The sequence below is a fragment of the Lycium ferocissimum genome, chromosome 3 (genome assembly GCF_029784015.1).
Source record: "Lycium ferocissimum isolate CSIRO_LF1 chromosome 3, AGI_CSIRO_Lferr_CH_V1, whole genome shotgun sequence".
NCBI classification, from domain to species: Eukaryota; Viridiplantae; Streptophyta; class Magnoliopsida; order Solanales; family Solanaceae; genus Lycium; species Lycium ferocissimum.
Window position 1 is genome coordinate 4,876,239 of NC_081344.1, and position 14,502 is coordinate 4,890,740.

The 14,502-nt window shown below is 31.8% G+C and overlaps 1 non-coding gene across 1 annotated transcript; it reads right to left on the reverse strand.

Moving 5' to 3' along the window:
* Window positions 1-3,638: 3,638 nt before the first annotated feature.
* Window positions 3,639-3,710, reverse strand: TRNAC-GCA (transfer RNA cysteine (anticodon GCA)). The gene has a single exon. It is a non-coding gene; the product is annotated as a tRNA-Cys (tRNA).
* Window positions 3,711-14,502: the final 10,792 nt, after the last annotated feature.

Below are 14,502 nucleotides of genomic sequence, written 5' to 3' on the forward strand. Positions count from 1 at the left end.
TGAACAATGTCAAGAAGCCGCTCATCACAAATCCATTTCTATCAATATATCGTAAGACAATAGCCATTTGCTCCTTGCGTGACACATCAAAAGACTCATCAACTAGTAAAGAAAAGTAGTCACCATTTAATTCCTCAAGAATAGCTTTAATTGTTTCTATCTTACAAGCACTCACAATATCTTTTTGAATCATTGGAGAAGTCATTTGATCATTTTGAGGAGCATGTTCCGGTACATAATCACGAATATTATCACACTTTTTGCATACCATGAGAGAATTTGAAAAAAAATTACCCCTACTAAGTGATGATTTAGATTTCATGACCTCGAAATGCCAATCCTTGAGTTATAAGAAGTCTTACTACATCAACGGAAGCACTTAGTCGGACAAATACGCATGCTTAAATTGACTAAATTGCATCTCAAGTGCAAAATGAATAGCGTTGTGGACAATAAATCTTGACATTTCTTTTTTTTGACGTATGGGGTCATTCGGTAGACCAATATGTTTTCCAGATTCTTCTTTTTACGCAACTTTTAAACCCAACGATTGAAAATATTTCACCCCCACCTTGATTGGTGTTGTAGCCTTTAAATAGATAACAATACAAACAATAGGCCGCATCTTTACTAACACTATACTCCAACCAATCATGATATACATCATCAAACCATTCGAAATTAAAAGCGGCACATTGATCGGAAATATTCTTTCGGGATACTATCTGAAGCAACCGAGGTTGACAAGGACCATTAATAAGGTATGCTCTTCTAATAACATCACGATGGTTTGGATGATAGTCCAAGATTGGGTTCTTTCACTAGGATCATAATTTAAAGTACTCAAATCAAATTCTTGAGAAGAAAGGTAATGGTACTTACGAATGGTTGGCATTTGCTTCTGGTTAGGTTGGCTAGAAGAAGCTACACTTGATTTCGGTACTTTGGTAAAATACTTCTTCCGAACGTTGAGACCGAATCGCAAAAGTAAGAATTTTGTTAGAACTTAAAAGAATTAAACAGTTATGTAGACAATTTTACTCACTTAGTTCCTTCTTCCTAAAAAAACTATTCTTCCTAAAATAATTTATTTAAACACAGCAAGAATTCTAATCTCTACACAGTACACTAATTAATTATACATGAAACTAAACTGAGTCATTTATAATATTTCCCAAAATGATTAACTGATTAGTAGAATGACATTTTCAACTATCATATCTCCAAATACAAAAAATACTTCATGGGTATAATCTAAAAAAAGAAGAGAGAAAATTTTGCAACTGATCAATTCTCAGTCACTCCAGGCAATTTGAAGCAATCGAGCTAAACTTTATAGCAAATATACAAAATTACAACAACAACAACAAAATACCCAGTATTTTATTCTCATAAGTGGGGTATGAACTATGAAGAAGGTAAGCAATAAAGCAAATATATAGAATTTTAGAAAAGATAAAAAAAAATTTAAAAAAATGGAGAAAGGAGGGAACTAAAAGCTTACCGAAGAAGCCATGAATGGAGACCAGAGAGACGATTGACGTTAAGGAAAGGACAAGGTCGACAGCCAGCAATGGCTAAATCAACAGACAGAACTGAGCAAAAAAAAAAAAGAAAAAAAAAAAAGAAAGGTGTGGAGACTCACTCGTTTAGTTTAAAAATTGAAATATGTTCGAAGAAAAATATTTAAAAAGCGGGTGCGGGGTTTGAACCCGTGTGCAACGTGCAACATGACCCCTCTTGAGCTGGTGTGCCTTTCGTTTGTGTTGAGGGGTTCAATATTAAATATATACACATAAAATAAAAATTTGGCCTTATATAAATAGTGGGAGGGGGGAGTTCGGATAGACACTGGATATACGTAGATAAGATCCGTATTGCTAATTTCAGATGTTAGAGCAAAGGCGAAAGGATAAATTAGATAAGCTATTACTCACTCCTTCCATTTTTACTTGTTCTTTATATTACTACAATAACAACATACTCAGTGAAATCCCACAATGTGGGGCTTCTTTATACTCCATCCATTTTTTTTGAGTTCTTTATACTAAAAATAGTTATCCAATTTTACTTGTCTAATTCGGAAAACTAGAGATAATTTACCATCTGATTCCTATTTTACTCTTATTATTAATTATTGGGTTAGAAACTTTAAGAAATTATTAATGTTTGCACAACTTTTAAAATATGTTTGATTGATTTCATATAGTAAAATTACTATTCTATTGATGACTCTTTAAGGAGAGTGTCAAGGAAAAAAAGTCTATATAGGACAAGTGAAAATGAACGGAGGGAGTAGTATATACGAAGTTATTTCTGTCCACCTATTCAAATCATGTAGGAGTAATATCTTGAACTTCCAACTGCTTCTCTACATACGCAATATTCCTCATGAAAATTTGTGCTTATGGGACATTAAATTCATTTGCCGACCCACCAATTTCCCACTCCTCCGGGAATAATATCATCAACAGCCCAATTTTCTTGTCCACCATGCATCATCTATGACAATATCCACGCACGCATTGGAAGCTGGAGACTGACCCTTCTAGTTAAAGGCAGATCTAGTATTTTTTAGAAGCAGAACATGAGTTAATATGTAAAAACTAAAAATAAAAATAAATAAAAAAAATTGGAACAAATGTTTAAAAGTACAAAGAATAAACTCTTAAAAGTGAACTCATCAAGTTTAAATCATGAATTCACCATGGCAAAGACTCTAGATTTGTGAAGTCACCTTCGACCACAACTATAGGGCAATACATTAGTCCATTCCTTTTAGTGGCGAATCCGATTACTGGTTCATCGTTCGGTAGAATTCAGTGTTTCCAAGTCGAACGATTTGATCAGAATCTTCTCTTTCAGCTAAGAACATATACCATCAAGAAAAAATATTTCAATTCTTAAATGAAAGTAGTGGGACTATCGAGTGTCCTTTGACAGATCGATGATGTGCATAAAAGTGGGAAATTTTTATTTAAATAAGGGACCTTTAAATAATACTCAATTGTGCATAAAAGTCGGAAGTTATATTCAATTGTGTGAAAAGAATTTACTATACCGTTTGTGTATATAGATCATGTGATACCTTAATTAGTTTAAATTTTATGTATTGACGACATATAAAGCACTTAAATGATCTTGTAAGAGTTACAAGCAAATCTTCTTTGTGACATGATCGTTAATCAAGCCTTCGAAAGATGTCTGCGCGGTCAATAACGTGGAAAGAGAACTATGAAAATTAAGAAGCAATTGATACTCAATAAAATAGTCAAAATACGTATGCACAACACCTAAACACCACACTCATAAAAGAAACATTGATCCATAACCAGATTAAAACAGTGAGCACGAAAATTGGTTTGGAAATGGGGGTTAGAGTTGGCCATTGTGAGGGCACATCTGATAATTATTTAGTTCCTCATCGTCCAACCTAAATTATAATTAGCCTCGAATGTTTAAAAAGAATCCTAAGACTTAATTTTGCATGAGTTACTCTACTGCAATTACAAGGCCATGCAAATTTTGTTAGTAAAAGGTGGGAATTAATTCTAAACAAAAAGTATAAAATGAATACCCGCAAAAGACCCACCAGAGTTTCCCCAGAAAAATAAGAAAGAAAAAGATGTAAATATTAAAGGGCCCAACCGGGTTCGAACCGGTGACCTCTTGATCTGCAGTCAAATGCTCTACCACTGAGCTATGGACCCTTTGATGTTAGCAAGGTTACATAAAAGCATACTGTATTGGCATTTGGTATCACAGATAGGAGCCAAATGAGCAGTGAAAACTCATTCAGTTAGACTGCTAGCCTCTTGTTTATCTAATTTCTAGGAGTAATTGTTTTATGAATGAAACTATTTTCTCTTCAAATTCAACTCAAAGGCATTATTTATTAGCCTTAAATTCAAGTGTACCCTCAAATAAGCTAATCTTATTGATGTTTGGGAAAATTGACTAAGTCCACACCAAAAACAAAAACAAAAAATAGCTAAGACATCTACTACTCCGTATTGCTAATTTCAGATGTTAGAGCAAAGGCGAAAGGATAAATTAGATAAGCTATTACTCACTCCTTCCATTTTTACTTGTTAACATATTCGGCTTAATGACATCTTTCGGTGAAATCACGATGTGGAAACACTTTCTCTCCATCCATTTTTTTAGTTCTTTATACTAAAAATAGTTATCAATTTTACTTGTCTAATTCGGAAAACTAAGAGACAATTTACCATCTGATTCCTATTTTACTCTTATTATTAATTATTGGGTTAGAAACTTCAAGAAATTATTAGTGTTTGCACAACTTTTAAAATATGTTTGATTAATTTCATATAGTAAAATTACTATTCTATTGATGACTCTTTAAGGAGAGTGTCGAGGATAAATTAAAAAAGTCAATATAGGACAAGTGAAAATGAACGGAGGGAGTAGTATATACGAAGTTATTTCTGTCCACCTATTCAAATCATATAGGAGTAATATCTTGAACTTCCAACTGCTTCTCTACATACGCAATATTCCTCATGAAAATTTGTGCTTATGGGACATTAAATTCATTTGCCGACCCACCAATTTCCCACTCCTCCAGGAATAATATTATCAACAGCCCAATTTTCTTGTCCACCATGCATCATCTATGACAATATCCACGCACGCATTGGAAGCTGGAGACTGACCCTTCTAGTTAAGGGCAGATCTAGTATTTTTTAGAAGCAGAACATGAGTTAATATGTAAAAAATAAAAATAAAAAAAAATAAAAAATTGGAACAAATGTTTAAAAGTACAAAGAATAAACTCTTAAAAGTGAAGCTGCAGTCAAGTTTAAATCATGAATTCGCGCGTGCAAACTCTAGATTTGTGAAGTCCTTCGACCACAACTATAGGGCAATACATTAGTCCATTCCTTTTAGTGGCGAATCCGATTACTGGTTCATCGTTCGGTAGAATTCAGTGTTTCCAAGTCGAACGATTCGATCAGAATCTTCTCTTTCAGCTAAGAACATATAACATCAAGAAAAAGTATTTCAATTCTTAAATGAAAGTAGTGGGACTATCGAGTGTCCTTTGACAGATCGATGATGTGCATAAAAGTGGGAAATTTTTATTTAAATAAGGGACCTTTAAATAATACTCACGCAACAATAAAGTGATGTTTAAATTTCTCTCTTTTTTATCTAAAAGAAAACAATTAATTTTTGGGCCAAAGTATGCAATAGTTCAGAAATCAATTAAAATCTTAAAGGTAGAAGTTACATACTTAGAACTATAAATCACCTTTTTAATGATAAAAATTATTACTAAGTTGGTAACATCACAATCAAGAAAAATTGTTTTAATACTTTAAATCATATAAAGGAACAACCTACTAAAAAATATTTTTCACAAAAAAATTTGAGAAGGGGGTGGGATTGTGCACACCGTCCTTCTTAACCAGGCACTTTATATGAAATGGTTCGGACATTTGAAGAAGGAGAAGCGCGGATGCCCGGTGATGAGGTGTGAGAGATTGAAGAGATTGACGATGATAAGACATTTAAGGAGAGGTAGAGGTAGGCTGAGAAATATATGAGGATCGGTGATTAGACAGGACATGACTCTTCAGCTCACCGAAGACAGGACACTAGATAGGAGAGAGTGGATCGAGGATTATGGTAGAATAAGATTAGTAGGTAGTTGAGAGTTGTCTCTTTTTTGCGTGGGTAAGCTTGGCTCTAGTTTGGAACACTTTATTTGCTTCCCCATCCCCTTATCAGTCTCACTGCTATTGTGTTAGTGTTGTTGTATTCCTCTATTTTCCTTATCAATTTCACTATTATTGTGTTAGTATTATTGTATACCTCTATTTTACTACTGTTGTTGTTCTTTTTTTACTTTGGTTATCTCTAATGTCAATGCTTTATCCTTCTTTAAAAAAATAAAAAATAAAAAATCAACAGAGTTTTTCACTCTTGTTTTTTCTATACCTGTTTCGAAATTTTTTTCTGGAGCCAAAAGCCTATATTCTTTCTCTGTCAGTCCAACCCTTGTCCATTCATGTGATTTACTTTATCCAATAAAAAGAAACAACGTAGAGACACGAAACTTTGGGATAAAGATATTAGCACTTTAAATGTTATAATAATACCAAGATCACGTTGGTCCATAAAATATATGAGACCAGCGTAACTAACACTTCCTTCGTGTCAAGGTATAATGTAAAATTGTTTAGTAAATTCATATAAGTTTAAAGCCTATGTTCTTTGCCTCTGTCAGTCCACGCCACCCTTGTCCATTCATGTGATGTTAGGCATTTCAAATTCTAAAAAGCAATAAAAAGAAACACACGTATAGACACGAAACTTTGGGATAAAGATATTAGCACTTTAAATGTTATAATAATACCAAGATCACGTTGGTCCATAAACGTAGCGTAGAAAAGCAGCAACCAGACGGAGTATAACTAACACTTCCTTCGTGTAGAGCCAAAACCTATAAAAAATATCTGGCAATGTAATGTAATAATTATTTGACTTAAGTCCTGACCGTAGTTTTCGATTTATAAACTATATATATATATATATAGCTTAATCACCAATATCAATAAATATTAATGTTTGCAAATTATATATATTGTCCACATACTATATCAAATATTTTGGAGTAAACAAATGTTTGCATTAGAATATTGTCTACATCAAACATTTTGGAGTATAGTCTTTTCTCGAATCCTGCTAATTTGAAATGCTTTGAGCACGGGATTATTTTTTTTCCCCCCTTCATTTACAGACAAAAGCTAAAAAGAAAGAAAAGCCAAAAAGATTAGGAGCGAGTGATATCCAATTCTTGCGGCCACTAAACTCCGTGCGTTATCCTCACGTTGACACGTGTGAAGTGACTCCAAATTAGTCTCTCCCTTACTTTCGGTAGACGTGACGGTTGAGTCATGCTAACATACATGGATTCCTTAAAAAAAAAAAAAAAAAAAGGAGAATTAATAAATTTGGAATATTACTTTATATGATTATCAAAAACATGAATTCAAACGAACGATAAAGGTTAATTATAATTCTCAAACTGTTTGATAGGAAACAAAAAATAAATGATTGTGATCGATTGATAACAACATCAAATTAGTTAATCTACGATAAATGCTCAATTTGTTTGACATGGAATAACTTCAAGGGAATGTTTGAACTAAAGAATCGAATCATATCAAAAGTACAAAGGCTAATAAAGGTCGTTGATATCTCTATTAGTAGGAGTCTTTACACCTAAATATATTTTTAAAACTAGGCTTAAATACATCAATAATTTTTAAAATTTGTCAGTAAAATTTTATTTAAGTGTTTTACACCTAAATATAATAATTTTTAAAATTTGTCAGTAAAATTTTATTTAGACAGTCGAATTGTAATTTGTTTCAATTCACTACGTAACACATGATAAAATATTTATATTAGACGCTTTCAGTTTAATTGTTGGAAAATCTTTTGGCCTGTTCTTAAGCGTCTATAGGTAGTTAAATACTTAAATTAACCATATAAAATAGTCATCTCCTCTAATTATAGGCATTAACCTCAATTGGAACCTAAACCTGGAGTTTTACGCCTTATTGAGGCTAATTCGTATAATTAAAGGAGGTAACATATTTAAAGTAGTTAACTATTTACGTAACAAACACTTGAGATCATAGACAAAAGTTTTTTCAAAATTTCAACTAAAAGTATCTAATAAAAACACTTTATCATGTGTCTAAATTCTTTATTAAAACAATTATTAATTCGAGTATCTAAATTAAAATTTACTTCCCATGTATCTAAATTAAAATTTATCTTTAGCAGCGTGACATTCCCATTACTTTCTCTAATTAAAGCGCACCACTTGCTTTTAGCAACCCCATCATTATAAAATAACCTTTTTTCAAATTATTATTGGCTATATCCTTATCCATTTTCCCCTTATTTTATTGCTTTTCCATATTCAAATTTTCAAATGAGGAAACTTTTACAACCACTATTTAAGAAACTCTTAACTTCCCCACTCTTGTACTCTTTCCTTCCAGATCTAATCCAAATCTCAAAATATCTCTCTCAGATCAAATCCACTTTCTTCTAGAATCTTCCATGGCTGTTCGAACTATATATGGATTGGTGTTCTTAGCAGCATCTAGCTCTTGCTTTATCTTTCTATACCTTCTTCTTCAACCAATTTTCTATTTCACCGCCTAATACGCCGGTTTAGGCGGTTCGTTACTATGAACCGCCCGGTTTGGACTGGACCAGTTGCAGATGAGTCGATGAACCGGAACTTTTTTACCTCCATCGCCACATTCTGCTTCCAAGTATGTTGAATTAATGTATTTTTTTTTTTTTTTTATATCTTTGAAGGAAAAAAATTACACGGATATTTGTTTTTTGTTTTTGTTTTTGATGGATCTGGATTTGATTTTGTGTAATCTCGTTTGATTCAGTTGACTGGCTTGAAAAATTGCTTTAATTTTGTTATTAATGATAGAGTATCTCTAATTACAAACACTTTATATCTTACACGGGTCTTTAATTTTTTTTGTTTTGTTTGATAGATCTGGATTTATGTCGTTTGTTTCAGCTTGAAAGTAGCTTCAATTCTGATTTCTCATAGTTTTTGTTGCAATTATAATCTCTCTAGCTAGCTAGACTTATAATTATCAAATTTGAATTCATAAAATTATGAATCACGTTGTAATAGCCACTATAATACAGAACATTTTATATGCTTGCAAATTTGTGTCAAAATATTTTAATTTTTTTTTTGTTTGTTTGTTTGGATATGATTAGTAGAACTTTTGAAATTTGAAAATTTCAAATTTGAACGTGATATTGGAATGGTAAAGGTGATCCATGTAAACAGCACTGCAGTCCTTCATAAAACATTAAAACCTATTCAAATTGAACCCGATAAATATCTACGAAAACGCCCCTTTGGTCATGGAAATTGTGAAATTTGAAAAAGTAGTTTTCGTTTTCGAAGTGAAAAATGGTATTTGAAAATTGGAGTTCGTTATTTCTATGAATACAAATTGGAGTCAGCTTTTGAATATTTATGAATGATTTGGTGTAAAAAAGTATTCATGTTGAATTCCGGAATTTTATGACCAAACATAATTTTCGAAATTCAACTCTCAAAAAAAAGTAAAAAATATTCACGACCCAAACGGCCACTTACTATCATTATATTCTAGCATGAGTTGTGGATATGGTCATCGCGCTACAATTTGAGTAAAAGAAAATTATCTCACAAGATCCATCGTGTTTATCTCGTGTTAAAGTGTTTTTTTATGATCTGATCAACTTATAATTTGAATAGAAGAAAATGATTCGTCAATAATTTGCGAACATTGTAGCAAGTCATCAAATCGATCTCCCAGTACGGCCTCCAAACTTAACTATATATCATATTGGACCTCATAAGAAACACTAAGTCATGCCCAATTTTCTTTAACAAAGCCATTATAAAAACGTATATGTATAACAGTAATAACATAACAGTAGTTATACAAGAGCTAGAAAGGGTAGAGTCAAGGGTGGCTCAACAAAGACGGCGGCTAAAGTCAAATCTTTATATTACTTTATATATATAATTGTTGATTGAAATTAGGCAAGTGAATATGATAAAATACCCTCCGTTAATTTTTTGGGTCAAAAATACCTTCGACGTTACCAGATGGGGCCACAAATACCCTCTCGGTCATACTTAATCCGATTTGGCATTGCCACGTGGAAAAAATTATCTACGTGGACGGCCACGTTAGCCTTTTAAATAGTTTAGGGGTATTTTTGACCCTCCCAAAAAAAAAATTAACAAAAATTTTGAATTTTTTTATTTTTTCCCCCGCCACCCCACTCCCCCTTCCCCAAAAAAATTAAAAGAAGTTTTGATATTTTTTTTTCAAATCGAACCCCCCCCCCCCCCCCGCCCCTCCCAAAAAAAAATACATAACTTCTTTTCAAGATTTTTTTTTGGGTGGTGCAAAAAATCAAAAATAATTTTTTTGGATGGGTGGGTGGAGTAGGAAACCAAAAAAAAAAAAATGGTTTTAAAAAAAAAAGCTTTGATGTTATAAATATTATTTATTATTATGGACGTTCATCTCTAAGCAGAATATTACTAAAACTTTGGGATTGTCACTTTTTCCCTATAAATATAGAGGTTTTCTATCAGTAAAAAATAAATGTGCGATCTCTCTTTCTCATTTCTCCACAATATTCTTTAACTTTATTATTTTATAACACGTTATCGAAATTTATGCCTACCTCGAAAGACTTACTTTAAAGAAATCTTGAGATTTGGAGAAAGATAACCTATAGTTATCATCGGTCTAAGAAATTGGACGTTATTTTTGAGTATTACCTCGCTTTGTTACGTTTTTTTTAATCAATTTGGATCCATTGGACTATTATGTTTTCATATCATTGGGATCTATGAATAAGCATTACTTATGCATATCTAGTTTTTCCACAAGATAAATTTATCGTATGTATAGATTTATTACCATTTGATTTTTATACAAGCATTTGTCGGACTATTGCATCCGTGTGCTTTTAAATGTCTGAGTCCGCAATAAATATGTAGAAAAAAATATATTTCCTATGCTAAATTTTAATGTGTGAAATAAAATTGCTCCGCAGCAATATGTATATTATGATACTAACTCATTGGCTTGAACTTCTAAGAAAGTTCATGTACCGCCACCGCAAGTGGTAAGTGGTAACATATTTCATGTCTTAGTTAATCACTTGAAGACTAGAAGTGATAATAATTTTACAGGCTTATAATATATGTCATAATTTCTCAAGTAGCAACATCACAAGAAGAATATCTTGAATTTTGATGCGGTCGAGGCAAGTCCATGTGATTTGGTTCCATTCCCCGAAGTGAGTGAAACAACTTACAAATACGCATTCACCTTTGAAGTCGAATGTGACAATATTGTAAAGCCTATAAATACGAACATGTACTTGGTTGTGAAATTATCACGACTCACCTCCCGGTAATAGAATAATTGCCCCGAATTTCCTTTCCAAAACGAAGTTTACCCATAGTAAGACTCTAAAATTTACACTTAGGAGTAGTTTGTTTACTCCGAAGTAGTAAGACTTTGAAATTTGCTTCCTTCAGTTTATTTCTTAAATTTACCCCGAAATGGTAGAACTTCTAACTTTACTCTCAGTGGTTAAACTTTGCATTATGTTTTCAAGTAAAACTTTGAAATTTTTCCAAAGAAGTCAAGATACAGAGAGATAATTTGAAGCCTAAGTGACAGTTCATTCCACGAAGTGAATGAAGAAATACCACAACATTCAAGAGATAAAATAATATAAATGTTATTTTGTGGTATAAAGTGATTGTTGCACGTAGAAACATCTTGGTCAATTTTATTTAAAGGCCTTTGGCTTTCTGATTCAATTTTTTTTTATGTTTTTAATTTTTCATCAAGGAAATAACAATTTATATATTTTTCCATGGGAAGTACACCAATATGTCATGTAGTGCATATTCTTAATAATATGTCAAAACCAAAGTAAAACTAATATTTGTTTGTTGAATATTAATTGTAAACCACGATAGTAACATTGTTGTTTGGATTGAGCCTAAACACATAGGCACTAGATACATTAATAAGAACCATAATAATTTCTATGTTTTATGGTATAAGGATATATGGGTAACCCAATTTCATGAAATTAATAGTATTATATTGTCTTCGATACATCATAAAAGGATTCTCTTTAAAAAGTACTACATGTATGCAAATCTTTTAAAATTAGAAAAGTGAATTATTGTATCCTAGTAGAATTTATTAATTAGTCATTATTTTTTATCATATTGATGAAAATTTATCAAGATGGATGTAATTCTATTTAATGAAAACAAGGACTGAAACTTAAGATATATTATGGAAGTGTCCATCACTTTGTTAATTAGACCATTACGAAATTATGGGAGGAAAGGTCCAGATATATCTTAAACCATTTCTTTATAAGTTTTATAGTCTCTGTGCATTTTTATTTTATGGCTATATACTATGTGTTTATGGTGTACATCCTGAACAAAGAATGTTTTGCATGTGTGCGTGTAAAAACTGTACTATATTCATTAGTCCATTTGATATCACATGTTAATCTAATGAGAATATAACCATTGGTTTGTTATATTACTTAGTTTTTACTTTGTACTTTCTAATAAAACTAATATTTAATGTGTATTTATTTTACTTTGCGTACGTCATTTCATTTGAAGATATGGATAACTATCAAAAGTAGTTTATTAAAATTCAATTATGAATTTATTATTTCTAAATGTCCACTTGCTTACCGTTTTCTTTCATGACATCATAAATATCTAATCAAATTCTTTTTACAGACACCCCAAACCCACAATATTTTTGTAGTACAAAAGTAATAATCAAGGTCCTGAGAAGAACCTAATTGTTTATATTAGAATCATGACACAGGGTGTCCAAAATATTTGATTATGAAAATAAATTGAAAGCTCCCCGAAGAGTTTATTTATTATTATGGCATTCATCCTATCTCCAAAGTGTTATGATCGAAATACAAGTAGTAAACCCGAAGTTTACTAAAAAAGTAAATGACTATCACCCCCAGCCTATTAATGATGGGATGATCAAATATCTACAAAATCATGGTGGGTAATAAATATCTATGTGAAAGTTTACACGCCTTATTTTCCAACATATACTATGTTATGACCATGATGAAATCAAACAACTTAAGTTTTACTCGTAAAAAAAATAAAAATAAAAATAATGTCATAGTAAAACGTAAGTTTACTAAAACAAATAACACATGGCATGGAAAACGAAGTTTACTAATATAGATAATTTTATCGGTTGGCATGAGCAATTTACCCGATTCAAATATGAGCATTGAATATTCGATATATTGAAGAACGTAAGATTCTTTAAGAATTTATCTTTGTTGCTTGTTCTCAAATATTATCTTTGGTAATGTTGGGATTGAATTTCCCAAATTCCGAAAAATATAGAAAAGGTGAATATGGGGTTCTTCACTTGTTATGTGATGTCTTGAATAGATGCATCGCAAGATGATCATAGCATGCGTTTATTGTCAATCGCAGCTTGAGTGCCTTGCTCAAAAATGATTGAGTTAGAGCGTAAGCGTCGTATTATGTGTCCAAGATAATTCATCTTGTGAATGCTAGTTTTATGTCCAAGTTGGTTTGGCATTGAATGCTCCGATAAAAAGCTTTTTCTAAACCATTTATTCCCCCAATGCTTACTAAATTATGATAAATTTTCCCTCACAATTGGTTCCCCGTATATTTCCATCTAACAGTTTTTTATGTGGTATACGATTAATTAATCTACTGTGATGCATAAAGATGGATTCCCTAAAGAAATGGGGTGTATGTTAGTTTTTCTAACATGGGGAGAGAATAAGAAGGAATATGTGATAAATTATATATCACTAGTATGATCCTCATTCAAAAGATAATTCTACTCAAACCGAGCATTTGTCGACCCAAAAATTAATTTTCTACATATCTTCAAAATTCCTATTAAATTCATGTCCTAGTGTGCCCACAGCATTCATAAGCGTGGTAGACAATCATTTTCAAACACAATAATCATTGAAAAGAAAGAGGAGCAAATGATTAATGATTATTACGAGGAGGCAATGTGCTCTTGAAGAGCTTCCTGCGACATAACACTTCATGAAACCCGCTGAGAGGTTAGGTACCTAAAAATAATGGAAGTGATGAGATCTCAATAAGTTACACATTGCGAACCCACAAATAATATATATAGTTGAATATCTTTGGTACAATATAGCGCAATATTGTAAAAGATTGTGAGGATCTAAATTCTACGTCTATTAAAGCATGCTAACGTAGAATTATTATCAAGCGAAATGACGCACCTTGGTAAGCGTAAAGTTTATTGGACTCCGTCGTTGGGACACCGAAGATATCACATATTTAAATAGAAATAGATGTTGTCATATCCTATATGAATTACTTGACAAAATTATATGAAAATTCCCGAAGAATTTTGAATTATAAACAAGTTCTAGAAGTTTTGTTCGTTATTATGAATTAAATCAAGCAAGGTGAATGTGATTTAATCACCTTAATGAATGTTTAATGATTAAGGGTCTATTTATCCCTACGTTTTTGTGGGAATCAAAATCTGTCATATTGTTAGTGCAAGTTTGATGACTTGAGAATTATTGAAACTCTTGAAGAGTTTTGAAAAGAAATAGATTAAAACCCTAAAAGAAGTTGAAATGAGAAACTTGCAAGATTTTTGGTCCCGAAGTGCCATATCTTTATGCAATTGATGCATTTATATATTTTGCTATGACTTTGAGGGATTACAACGTACGATGTTGTTCTATACACTTAAATCATATAAAGATAACATTTATTTATAAAGCAATTCAAGAATGCACTTACAGTGATTTCAACAATATTATATCGATGCAACTCTATCCAAA